General features: G+C 36.6%; 1 long non-coding RNA gene across 1 annotated transcript; it reads left to right on the top strand.

The window, feature by feature from the left end:
• Positions 1–3,592: 3,592 nt before the first annotated feature.
• LOC130104004 (uncharacterized) lies at positions 3,593–12,302 on the top strand. The gene is made up of 3 exons (XR_008809425.1): positions 3,593–3,653; positions 6,679–6,757; positions 12,066–12,302. It is a non-coding gene; the product is annotated as an uncharacterized LOC130104004 (long non-coding RNA).
• The last annotated feature ends 287 nt before the right edge of the window (positions 12,303–12,589 follow it).

Below are 12,589 nucleotides of genomic sequence, written 5' to 3'. Positions count from 1 at the left end.
AGTCGATTCTCGGCGCGCGCGCGCCACTGTGTTTTGCCTTGCGCGCATTACGCAAATCATTCACATAAAGTATAGCCTATTACTCAAGTTTAAATAATTGACATAATACCAAAGACGTGCTTTCCCAGACAGTGTGTGAATTATACAGAGACCTTTTTAAAAGCGATGTATGTTCTTTTTTTGTTCTAAGGTTCTTTTCGTGCAACCACAATCTTTTAAGCATTTAGGACACGTAACAGCCACGTAACTATCTTAAAATCGCTTTACAAAACTAGCCTATAACGTTTTTTTGGGTGATTAGTCTATATATTAGTTACATCTCGTTCTCCCATTCGCTACTAAACATAACTGTTGCAATGGTTACTTCCTCAGGCGAGCGCGCGACTTTCCGAGTTTATTTAGTATGATATGATAGTTTTTATCTTCTTGTAAGAGTGCAGACCGACAAAACTGCCATTATCACTTGCAAATGACAAATACAATAAATAAATAAATGTAAAAAGTCTAGAAACTGATTGTATCTCAGAATCTCAAATTGGTTTAAAAACAGATTAACTAACGCCATGTAGCCTACGTTGTCACGATAAAATGCCATTTGATGTATTGTTTACACAAGGAAGAGTGTCGAAATTATGTCAAATGATGTCATAGGCTGTTTGCTTTACGAAGCAAGTGTTATTGTTTTATAATTTTCGCAAAAACAGTTTAGCGTAAAACAATTACTTCCGTTTTCATACATTATGATGGTTATGACTTAACGCATGAATTATTGTCGTGGCTGAACGTTTCGATGAAGACGACGGAGCTCTCCATGGTGCTGAAGATGTGCGCGCGCTTCAGCGAGCACGCGAGGGAGGAAAACATGTAGAGACTGACCTGTATCTGCTGAAGACAATCACATCTTCGCAATTAGACGTTTATATCACGATGTTTTGCCAAATTATCAAGGCGAAAAGAGTGTTTTTTTAAATGGAGCAGTTGGTAACATTTTTTTTTTTTACCGTGACCCTTACACATTTTACATGTAGTTACTATAGTAATAACAGTCAATTATGCATAGTTACATGCAACTAAACCAAACCTTAACCCTAACCCAGTAATTATATAGGGAGTACATGTTAATTACTATTACTTAGTACTTAATTGTATAATTACACTGTAACAAAGACACCTCAAAATAAAGTTTATAACCACACACACACACACACACACACACACACACACACACACACACACACACACACACACGTTGTGTTTTCATGTTTTATGGGGACATTCCATAGACATGTTATACTGTAAATACTGTTTATTCTATCCCCTAACCCTAAAACATACCCATCACAGAAAACTTTCTACATTTTTACATTTCCAAAAAACATAATTAAGTCTGATTTATAAGCTGTTTTCCTTATGGGGACAAGAAAATGAGAGAGAGAAAAAAAACTTTCTAAGGCTCTTTATTTCTGCTTATATGCTTCTTGTAGTGTTCAGTAGAACAACCTTCACCACTGCAAAGTCAATAAAAACACATTTATACAGAAACATCTTTTTTGCAAGGACAGATACATCCTCCAAACAGCATTGAATTAGCTTTTTCTTCAGATTTGAGAAGAGTGATGTTGTGAGCCTTGATGTGTCCCTTGCACTCAATCTTATCTTCAATGAGTGGTTTGAGGAGAGGGTGAGTAGGACAGAGACTCTCTTCATATTCAGCCTTCACCCTCGTCATCACAGAGCTGTTAAGATGGCAGCTCTCTCCTACATCTCACCCTCTCTCTTCATCTCATTCAAGCATGTGGTCCTCAACTCAAGAGGGAACTTGTTTCCGTGATTATATTTCTGTCTGTGTGTCCTCGTTCCTGAGCTCATGTTAAGCAATCCCCATTTCTGATAATGGAATCCGTTCTCCACTGTGATCGGTAGCTGGTGTCTGTCATGATTGCACAAGCAGGGATTGGGTAGCCATTGATTAAACAGGGTATTTGCACAGCATGAGCCATCTAGAGAGCACAGGGGCGATTCATCTTTGTAAAAAAAGAGCTCAGAGTAATTAAATATTCATGAGCATTTTTGGTTTTGCCCTTTGTATGAGCCTGCCAATAGTATGCATTATTAATCGGAATTTAAAGTGAAACTATTCTTTAAATGACTGGTCGGATGGCTTTAGAGATGAATTCTTGCACAGCAAGTGCAGCAGAAAATACAACAGGGGGAGGGAAATGAAATACAGATGAAGTACTATGAGACATTGTGTCTAGACTATCCAAATATTAGCTTGGTGAAATAAGGCCTCTGTGACACTAATTGGCAACTCGCTGGTGAGCAAAAGCAGAAATCGATGGGGGGTTTGGGGTCACTGATCAGGAAGCTAAGGTGGAGATCATTACATGTTCACATTGGTCAAGGTCAGTGCAGGATATAGAAATATTTTCTGGACTGTCAGCAGTCGGAGACAGGCCTAATAACAAAAGACTGGCAAAAGATCTGTGTGGATGTCTGTTGAATGTGTTTTTTTGTGTGTGGCTGTGACCCTTAAAGGCTGGTCAGTTATCATCTACACTATTAAAAATAAAAGATCCAAAAGTGGGGTTTCGCAGCAATCCCATGTAAGAAACATGTTGGGTTCCCCAATTTAACCTTTCAGTGAGCAGTTCTTAAAAAAGACATTTTTTTTTTTCCATGAAGAACCTTTTAATGATCTAAAGAACCGTTTTTTTTTTCACTATAAAGAACTTTTTTGTGTAATGGAAAGGTTCCATGGATGTTTAAGGATCTTCATGGAACCATTGGTGCCAATAAGGGACCTTTATTTTTAAGAGTGTAGGATACTGTGTGCGGTATGGAAATTAAAAAAAGAATGGCATATTGTCTTGAATGATTGTTTTTTAGGTATTATATTTTGGTCAAAGACTTGCCTTTTGGTTAAGTAATGTTTGTAGACCACCAAAAATACTGCATTTATATTGACGAGTCTCACAAAACACAAGGTCACATTTTTACCCCAAAATCAATTATAAAGAAATTATATTTCGCAGAAGAAAGAAAATGAAGCCTATTTTAATATTATTTTTGCATAGGGACCATATTTTAATGCCAATTAAGCACATTTCCCCCCATATTCTCATTACTGTAATTATTCTCAGTGGAGATTCTAATGAAAAAAAATATTTTTTCTGCAATACAATGATTTCTTAAATTGAAATCAATTCATTTAATGGCAGAACAACATGATATTTGAACGCTTTAAATAATATATTATGTTTTATGTGTTAAGATTGGGAGTTAGATTTAATGAAAATATGTCACAATGCCAAATGAAAAGTCTTAATTATCTTAAGTATTTCATTTTCTTTTAGCAGATATAATTATTTTTCCCTGATTTTGGCAGAAAATTATTTGGTCATGATTTTGTGAGTCAAACCAAACTCATTTCAAACTCATCTTCTCTTTTTATATAAAGCCTCATGTTTTGGCAATATTATTGAATGCATCTTCTTTTCTCACCCCTGCTAATTAGGCAGTGCTACCAATCAGAACATCTGCTGCCATGGTAATTAGAAAAACAAACACACATCTATTTCCATGCGTAATCGCTGACACCTCCTCAACCCTGCCAACCATTTTAACCATGGGGAAATATAACATACACACAGGTATGCTCCCATATAAGTACATGCACACACTAACTTACAGTTGCTTTGAAATGTAACATCTCACGTAGAAAAATTGCAATTAGAAGAGTGAAATGATGTTCTGTGTAATTATGGCATTCATTTGTATGTGTTATTCTTGTTAAATGAGAAAAGCAAAACAAATAATTTTACACATCACCAGTCTGGCATTGATTTGCATAAGCACTTCTAATCCACTTGCACTTGAGTGTGCATGGACAATTGTGGGGCTTGTTGTAATATTTGGGGTAAGTTGTCACAATAGGATCATGAAAAGTTTGATAAAGTGTCAAATTTTGGCCCACAGCAACTATAATCGTAAACATTTAAACGATATGTGACAACTTGCCTCACGTATGTATTGTACAAAATGTACAAAACATTAACAGGCTTAGAGAGAGAGGATGGAAAATGGTCATAAAAAACTGGTCCGTTTTTTTTCTCATTACAAGTGGTCTTCAGAGGGGGGCTTTATTTTATATTGTATTAATATAATATACACTACACTGTGGTCAGTAGGAATTTTCTTTTTGAAAGAAGTTTATACTTTTATTAAAAAAGGATGCATTAAATAAATCAAACGTGACAGTAAAGACATTTATAATGTTACCAACGATTTCAGTTTCAAATAAATGTTGTCAGTTCAAAACTCAAAAATCATCAGTTTTCACATATTAAGCAGCACAACTGTTTTAAACATTGATAATAAGAATACATTTCTTCATGTGATACTTTAGACTAGAGTAATTACTTATAAAAATTCAGCTTTGCAATCTAAGGAATAACATTTTAAAATATATTAAAATAGAAAACATTTATTTTAATACTTCACAATATTACTGTATTTTTCCTGTATTTTTGATCAAATGAATGCAGCCTTGGTGAGCATAAGAGACTTCTTTCAAAAAACGTGAATATAAGAGAGATGCGAAGGTCAAAGGGAAGGAGAAGCCGTGGAGATTAGTGGCCGTAACTCGTCTCTCTTTATTTCTCTCCACACCTCTCCTCTTTAGGGCTCTGTCAGTGTAATAAATGGACTGAGAATAGACTGGTTAATCTCCCTCCTGGCTATTAGGTTATATCTCAACATGCCCTTAGGGGGGCCATGTGTGAATGCACCTCCTGATCCACAGATTGTCTGCATGTCTTTCATCCATTCTTCCACAACATCAGCGAGACTTCTGTGGCCAGAGGACATCGACTGTTTCATTCCATCAGCTGCAGATGTCTGAAGAAAGCTTGCTGTGGAGTTCACATCAGTCAGCATATACTGAACAAGCGGGGCAGAGGATGAGATTCATTTGAACGTCTGGCATTAGGCATGTCAATGAAAATCATCCTGCGGTTAGTAGTATGAAAACAAACAGAAGGATGACATTTCCTTTATTCTGTGGCTCAAATAAATATTAATTCCGCTGCTATTTTCCAGAGAAATGTTTTGTGGTGCATGACTCATCACGACTGACAGTTATTTTCACTTCCAACAATAAACCAAAGATTCAGTTGAGTAATATTTTGACTGCTGTGTGATAAACATGCCAATTAAGTGCTAATATACAGTTCTTTTTATATATATATTTCCTACAGCAGAACCAAATAAACGCTTTCCGAGTAGATGCTGTATTTGGAGGTTAGTGTATTGTTATAGTGTTGTGTACCTGGGTGTTGTTCGTTCAGCCAATGAAATATCGAAAGTATCGATGTCTTTTTACATATTTTCAGTGTACAGTGTTTTTTATATAAGATTTTACAGATGCTTTTATTCATTGTAACTTACAGTTCATTTCAGATTTGTTCACTCATACACTATTCAAACGTTTGGGGTTGGTATGATTTATTTTATATGCTTAACAAAGCTGTATTTATTTGATTAAAAAAATACAGTAAAAACAGTAAAATATGTTTAAAATGTATTCTTTAATTAATTAAATAATTCATTCATTCATTCTTGTGATGGAAAAACAGAATTCTCAGCATTATTACTCTTACTCAGTCTTCAGAAATCATTCCAATATGTAGATTTGCTGAAATCAAGAAATATTAATTAATTAATTATTATCAATGTTGCGCTGTTACAGTTGTGCTGCTTAATATTTATGTGGAAACCTCTATGCGTTTTAGGAACTACAAAATAAACTAAAATCGAAATATTTTATAACAATATAAATAACTTTTGAACAATTTAATGTCTTTGCTGAATAAAATTGTAATTTCTTTCAACAAAAAAATCGTATTAATCCCAAACTTTTGAAGGACAGTGTAATGGGCACTGAGGCCATCAACCTTTAATAATAATAATAATAATAATAACAATAATAATACGTTTATTTTATATAGCGCCTTTCTCAAACCCAGGGTCGCTTTACATAGTGGGAAGGAAAGAATACACAACAGCAACAACCAAAACAATACAACAAAGACAAGTTATCAGTATGAAGCTATGAGTTTGGTGTGGAGAAATGATCATTAAACAAAAAGGTCTTGAGATGAGCTTTAAAGAGGGGAAGTGAAGGACAGTCACGAAGAGGTTGTGGGAGGCTGTTCCAGAGTTTGGGGGCCAAGGCACTGAAGGATCTGCCACCCAGGGTGGAAAGTCTGGAGCGGGGGATAGCCAAGAGATTTTGGTCAGAAGATCTGAGTGAGCGGGATGGAGTGTACGGGATCAGGAGGCCACGGATGTAGGGGGGGAGCAAGGTTATGGAGCGCTTTGAAGGTCAGTAGTACTACTTTGTATTTGATCCGCGACGGAACTGGTAGCCAGTGGAGTTGGTAGAGAATGGGGGTGATGTGTGTCTTTAAAATTTGTCTTTAAAAATGTCCATTATGAAAGTGTGTAAAAGACATGTAAAGATACCTTAAAAGTCAGTGTACTTGTGTGTATTGTCATTGACATCAAACCTAATACGGAAAGTAGCATTTTTAGAGAAAAAGCTATCCAATGGCTTCAGAATGCTTGCAACACAGTGCACACGTTGCATTTACGACGTATTATTTTGTATCCATACAGAGCATTCTGGACATTTTGTAAAATATCTTCTATGTTCCACCGAAGAAAGCAAATCATGCATGTTTGGAACGACACAAGGGTGAGTAAATGATGACAGAATTTCCATTTTTTAATAAGTTATCCCTTTAAAATGGTATTTTATGCTATAAACAGCCATATAAATTGTATATAAAGCCAACAAGCAAACCTGTTCACTGGTGTAAAACACCTAAACATGTGCAAAGTGCTTCAAAACAACTGGATCGCTGCGCCCCTCCCCTCCCCCAATACTCCTGATGCTTCCTATAGGAGCTGTCAGACAAGCCTAGACACACATGCAATCTGCTCTACAGGGGGAAAAAGGTTCCCCTACCCCTGTGTCTCATTTATCACACCAGCTGTCCAATAAACACACACACACATAGACACACAGGTAGACAACTTGCACTCCACACTGCAAACCAATGGAAAAACAAACACTCAGGGTGGTTTGCAGTTGACATACATACATACATACTACAACATCTATTTATGTGCAAAAAAAACAAAAAAAAACATGCACACACACACACGCTCCTGCATAATACATGCGCGCACGCTCTCACACTTATAACCCATAATCCACCCACACAGAAATTGAGAAGGGTTTTCCCCTGGTGCAGAATTAAAGAGCTCACGCGTTCCCAGCCCCCTCTTCCTCTTACCTCTCCCTTCCTGCACCTCGGAGCTGGGAAACACTGGCAGCTGAGCACCTCACAGAGCGTATTCATTATGTAGAGCGAGATTACCCTGGACACGCTCTACAGGCTTCCATAACATAACAAATACATGCCCTGTGTTTATATGCGGATGGGTGAGGTTATTGCCAATAAACAATTTCCGGAAAAATCCTCCATTTGCAGCTCAACATCAATACTGGGTTACATAACGTAGGGAATACCATAAAAAACACATGCCCTACACAACAATTATGGTATAGCACAGTGAATTATGCAAAACGAGTTTAGGGCTGGTTTATCATAAAGGAAGCTAAGTGGCAAGCTGAGGAGACCCGATAAGAAAGAGAGTGAAAAAGGCATGAAATATTTCCTTATACAAAGCACTTTTTTTTACATTTCTGAAGGAAATGTGCAGGTTTGCACGTACAAAAGTCAGCACCAGGATGCTAGGCTGCTGTGGGTGATTGCCAGGGCTTTTATTTAATTTTTTTTAATTTATTTTAGGCTTTTTACAGTTCAGAATCCTTATGATATATACGACATGGCGTGATCACACCAAACTGTAAGCTAAAAGTGTGTTTGCGTGGGTCTATAGCACCCTGCACTAATGAAACCAGAGTGCTCACAGCTGGCATCAGGTAATGTGTTAATATTGGTAATTGAGGTGAGCTGTTTGAAATGTTACCAGAATGGACTTTCTCCATAAAGAACTGATTGCAAGGAAGACATCAGGACTCCCACTGGCTCCAGTTCCTGAACTAACACACTTAAAAAACAATCTCAAATCACTTTTCAGGTTTCTAATATAATGACGCACTTGAGATATGTTGTGCAATATGTTGTGTTGTGCAACTGCATGTTCATAACAGCGGTGTGTACTGTGTATTATATTGATCAAATGTCTTTTTGCATCTCCGTCTGTGTGTATATTAATTTCAATGTGATGTTTAAGAGAGAGCTTTAAACTAGCATGCTGTTATCACTGGCTCAGGTTAAAGTAGACTCACCTGATTTTATTTGAAGTGTTTCAGATTACACTGAAGTCAATCAGTGTGTGATATTAATAGCAGTGGGAGGAACCAAATTGCCTCTGAAAGGCAGGTAAGGATTGCCATTTAAATGATCCAAGCTTTCATATCCTAACTAGGTCAGGCAGATGACATCAAATGTTCACCACTTCTGTTTGTGTCTGTGGGTGACATGTATCGATGCTGTGGTGTTTTCTGGAGCCAGTTGCAAAAAGCCATTATGTTAAGACTGTGTCTAAAGAACTAGAATGACCAACTAGCAGTCAGGCCGCATTTACATTACTCGACCCAATTCCGATTTTTTTCTCCCACGTGGCACAGATCGGATTTGACCCAGGAACGTGAAACGTGCATTTGCGTATGCCATTTTAGTGGACGGTCCGGAAGTGGACAGCAGCGAACACTGCTACATTCACTCAGGCTTCAACAAGGGCTCTCCTTTTTTTTCTTCTTCTCTGCCTTAAGAGACCAATGTCTTGCTGACCGTTAAAGATTGTGCAGAAAGCAAAAGCTTGTATTATCATTTTGTCTGCGTCCATTACAAATGCCGCCGTTTTTACTTCGTTTTCGGCCTAAGCTTTTCCGGGTCAGTGCGTCTACTTTGGGTTGTTTTGCCAAATGTAAATGCAGATATGGGATATGGGTCACTTTAACAAAAACAAAGTTAGCTGTTCGTCAAAAGAAAAAATATTGGAATTGGGCATCTCCTGCAGTGTAAATGTGGCCTTAGTTGGGGGTAATCAGTCTTACTTTTTGGTATCAAATTAGACCAATCTACATTTTTATGTAACTGACTTCAAAAAGTTATGAAAAATAGGATTAAAAAAAAAATTATGACTAACTTGTAAGAATATTCTGAGCAGTTTATGCAACCGGCCCCTGATTAAATGCTTGAAAGCCCATTGTGGGAGACCTGTAATCTAGATGCTGTGAAACTGTCAAACCTTTCTTTTTTTCTCTCGAATTATTAGAAAAAAAAAAAAAAAAAATTATATTCTCTCCAATTATGTTTTTCTCTAATATAAATACACTACCATTCAAAAGTTTGGAGTAGAAACGAGTTTCAAAAGATTTTGAAAACAATATATTATTGTCCCGTGTAAAAAAAAAAAAAAAAAAACGCGTCATGCGCATTATGTGTTCAGTATAGTGTTTCTTTACAAAGTGACATCGCCAACTACTGGCCTGGCAGCATAATACAACATTTTTTAGTCGTTTTCACGGATCCGTGTGAAACGGGGATCATTTTGACAGGTGTCGTCTGGACGCGAAAAATGCCGTTTTAGTACATCGTTGTGGGTTAAACGTACCCATAGACTTGGTGAGCATAAGAAACTTCTTTCAAAAACATTGCAAAATGTAACCAACTTTTGTATGGTAAGCTACGGTATGTGTGTGAATATTCGCCTTTCTTCCTTCTCTAGTTAATTTTAAGTGGTTCTGTGGTGTGACCATGTGACCAACTATTTCCAGTAACCTCAATTAGTATAAGGTCATAAAAGCTCCATGTATATTAATTATAGAAGAAATATTTTTTTAAGAACAGCTTTAGTGAATTCTCGCATGTCACACCACAGGATAGGGTACTACAGAAACTACTTGATTTAACATCAACTATAAAGGAGGCCTTTTGGATTTGGTGGTTTAAGGGCATGAAGAATGAGACAATTAGAATGATATGAGAGATTATGTTGTGTCATTGTCCAACCCATAATAGCCCTTAGATAATTATTTGAATGGACTATAGTGAAATGTATAATCCTCCACAAAAAATGCAAATCCTTGTAAGAAAGGCACAATTAATGAATACAAGCACCACAAATGATTTTGATTCCATCTAAATGATTTTAATTTGGTTCACACCGGGATCTCTCTCAAGTGTAGGGGAAAGTGGGTTAGATCTCAAGAGTCGACTCCGTGTTCTAGAAGCAACATGGATCTTTTTCTCTAACGTGTGTCGTGCGAGATGTTTATCTTCCGGTGAAAATAAAACCGTGATTTAATGAAGTTCTACACTAAAAATAATGAAACCGACAAGAAGCATTTGGAGCTGCACGGAATTTAAATAATTCCAGCTTTGTTATTTTATTTACAATGGAAATGCATCTGTATAATGCATCAAGAAATGTTGTCATGCACACTGAGACCCAGACTCGAGACATAGCAGCAGAAAATCTATACAGAATGAAGCATTCCCTCCAATGTAAGCCATTATAAATAGTTTGCAACAATGGGTTTTATAAACCCATATGTCACATTATTATGTGGACTTTGAAGCACATAACAAATGCATGCGTTATGTCATCAAAATATAACTTAAATAGAAAGTAGTAGCAGAAGACATGCTTAATTTCTTAACAGTGTCTACATTAATTACTGTGGAACAGTCAGATTCAGTGTCCTTAAAACACCAAACAAATACAGCAATTGCATCTGAAGATTAAGAAATTCAAAGCAGAAAGGAACTGAAAAATTTAATAACAGTAACTGACAGCTAGGGCACAGTGACACAAATGCTTGGTTTGGTGCTTTTGAGGTCAGTGCATGTTACCGTAAACCCAAAACATTGAAGTGAACATGGTTTTGTTTGGGAAAAAGTTGGATTTTTCCATCAGATTCTCCATTCGATTCACAGAAGCCAAAGGCCGCTTGGTAATTATTGCAGTCGTCTCACTTTCCGCCCATGCTTGAGTTACAGCTAAAGGGTGAACAAAGTAACTATAGAGGCCAGTGGGCTTTGGGTTGGATGAGGACGCTTCATTTTTGGGCTGTGTTCCATATACTATTCTGTTTCTGCACCCATTAGGCAGCATAGGAGGATTTGTTAAATGTTAGAGTAGAGCCATCATCTGACCCCTGGAGTCATCAGGCACAGAAAGGTCAGTTCCCTCCGTCTGTTAAATGCCACGGAAATGTCATTAACATAAAAATGGACAGGAAGTAAATGAACAGGATCTAGAATGCCTGTCAGAATGGACAGTTCAGAACCCTCAAGAAAGGAAACATAAAATCATTTTAAAAGTCTGTTCTTTGGATGGAAATATAACTCCCTCTTCCTCTTGTCTACAGCATTCTCTCTTTGACATCCAATGCACAGTTTTTAATTCTTAAAGGTAAATAAATGTAGCTGGCAGTCAATAAAGTGATCTTAGTTTTTTGTGTATGAATGAATCTTCTGATTTATAAAAAACATGACAAAAATAAAATAAAACGAATGCACGTCTTCTATAAATGAACATATCTTAAATTTCGATATTAAAATTCATTATGATATTATTTCTTTTTATACATTTTAATGTAATGAAGAAAAACATCTCATTAAAAGGTTGAAATAAAAATTATTAAGTTATTTGGTAAAATATTGAATTATTTCTTGTGAATACAAAGTAGTCAAATGGTACTCCAAAAAAAAAAATTCATATACTTTATATTTAAATTAATGAACGAGTAAATAACTAAACATTTTTGCTTTAGAAAGTACATTTATAAAACGTTTATAAAATAATGATTAATGCAATTCATTTGTACTCAGTGGTTACCTAGCTTTACATTTATGGCATCAAAACATTTTAAGGTAAGGCTTTCAAAAGCTGATCAGCATTTCCTCAATGGCCCAATAAGATATTTGCTTCTGATACTTGCTTCTTTTTCTGTTTTTCAGGTGCTGATTGGTTTTGAGGAACTGTAATGTTGATCTGCTAGATTTTAGGGTCTGGAATTGCATTGCTAATCTCAAAGGGGTAGAGAGTGATGAATGGAGGAGAGGAAGGTAGGAAAGCCCAGTCAGGGAATCCTAATGACATTATTGATTGTGACACAGACATGTATAAGAGCCCGACATCACAGTACGCCATCACAGTTCATCTCCAAAACAGAGAGGAACAAATTGCCCACAAATCTCATCTAAACGACTCTGACAAATGATTCTTTACATACGAGAATACAGGAGCTCACAGCGTGCTATAAGATGCAGTTATCCAAATTACTGAAAGAGACATTAACAATGCAGACATAAATTACTGTCTTTAAAAATGTAGTCTGTTCAGTCTGCTCAGTAAACCAAATCTGCAGAACATTCTGGTAGCGTTGAGACGAAACATCCGAGCGCTGCAAATCTGGGTTGTTTTTAAATGCACATGGCTAAATGTGTCAAAGCCTAAAATTCCCAGCATGTTAAGATTTGAG

Source organism: Rhinichthys klamathensis, unplaced genomic scaffold (genome assembly GCF_029890125.1).
Source record: "Rhinichthys klamathensis goyatoka isolate OS25496 unplaced genomic scaffold, OSU_Roscu_1.1 h1tg000303l_1, whole genome shotgun sequence".
Taxonomy (NCBI): Eukaryota; Metazoa; Chordata; class Actinopteri; order Cypriniformes; family Leuciscidae; genus Rhinichthys; species Rhinichthys klamathensis.
The sequence above is the reverse complement of the archived record's forward strand: the minus strand, read 5'-3'. Positions and strand labels throughout refer to the sequence as shown.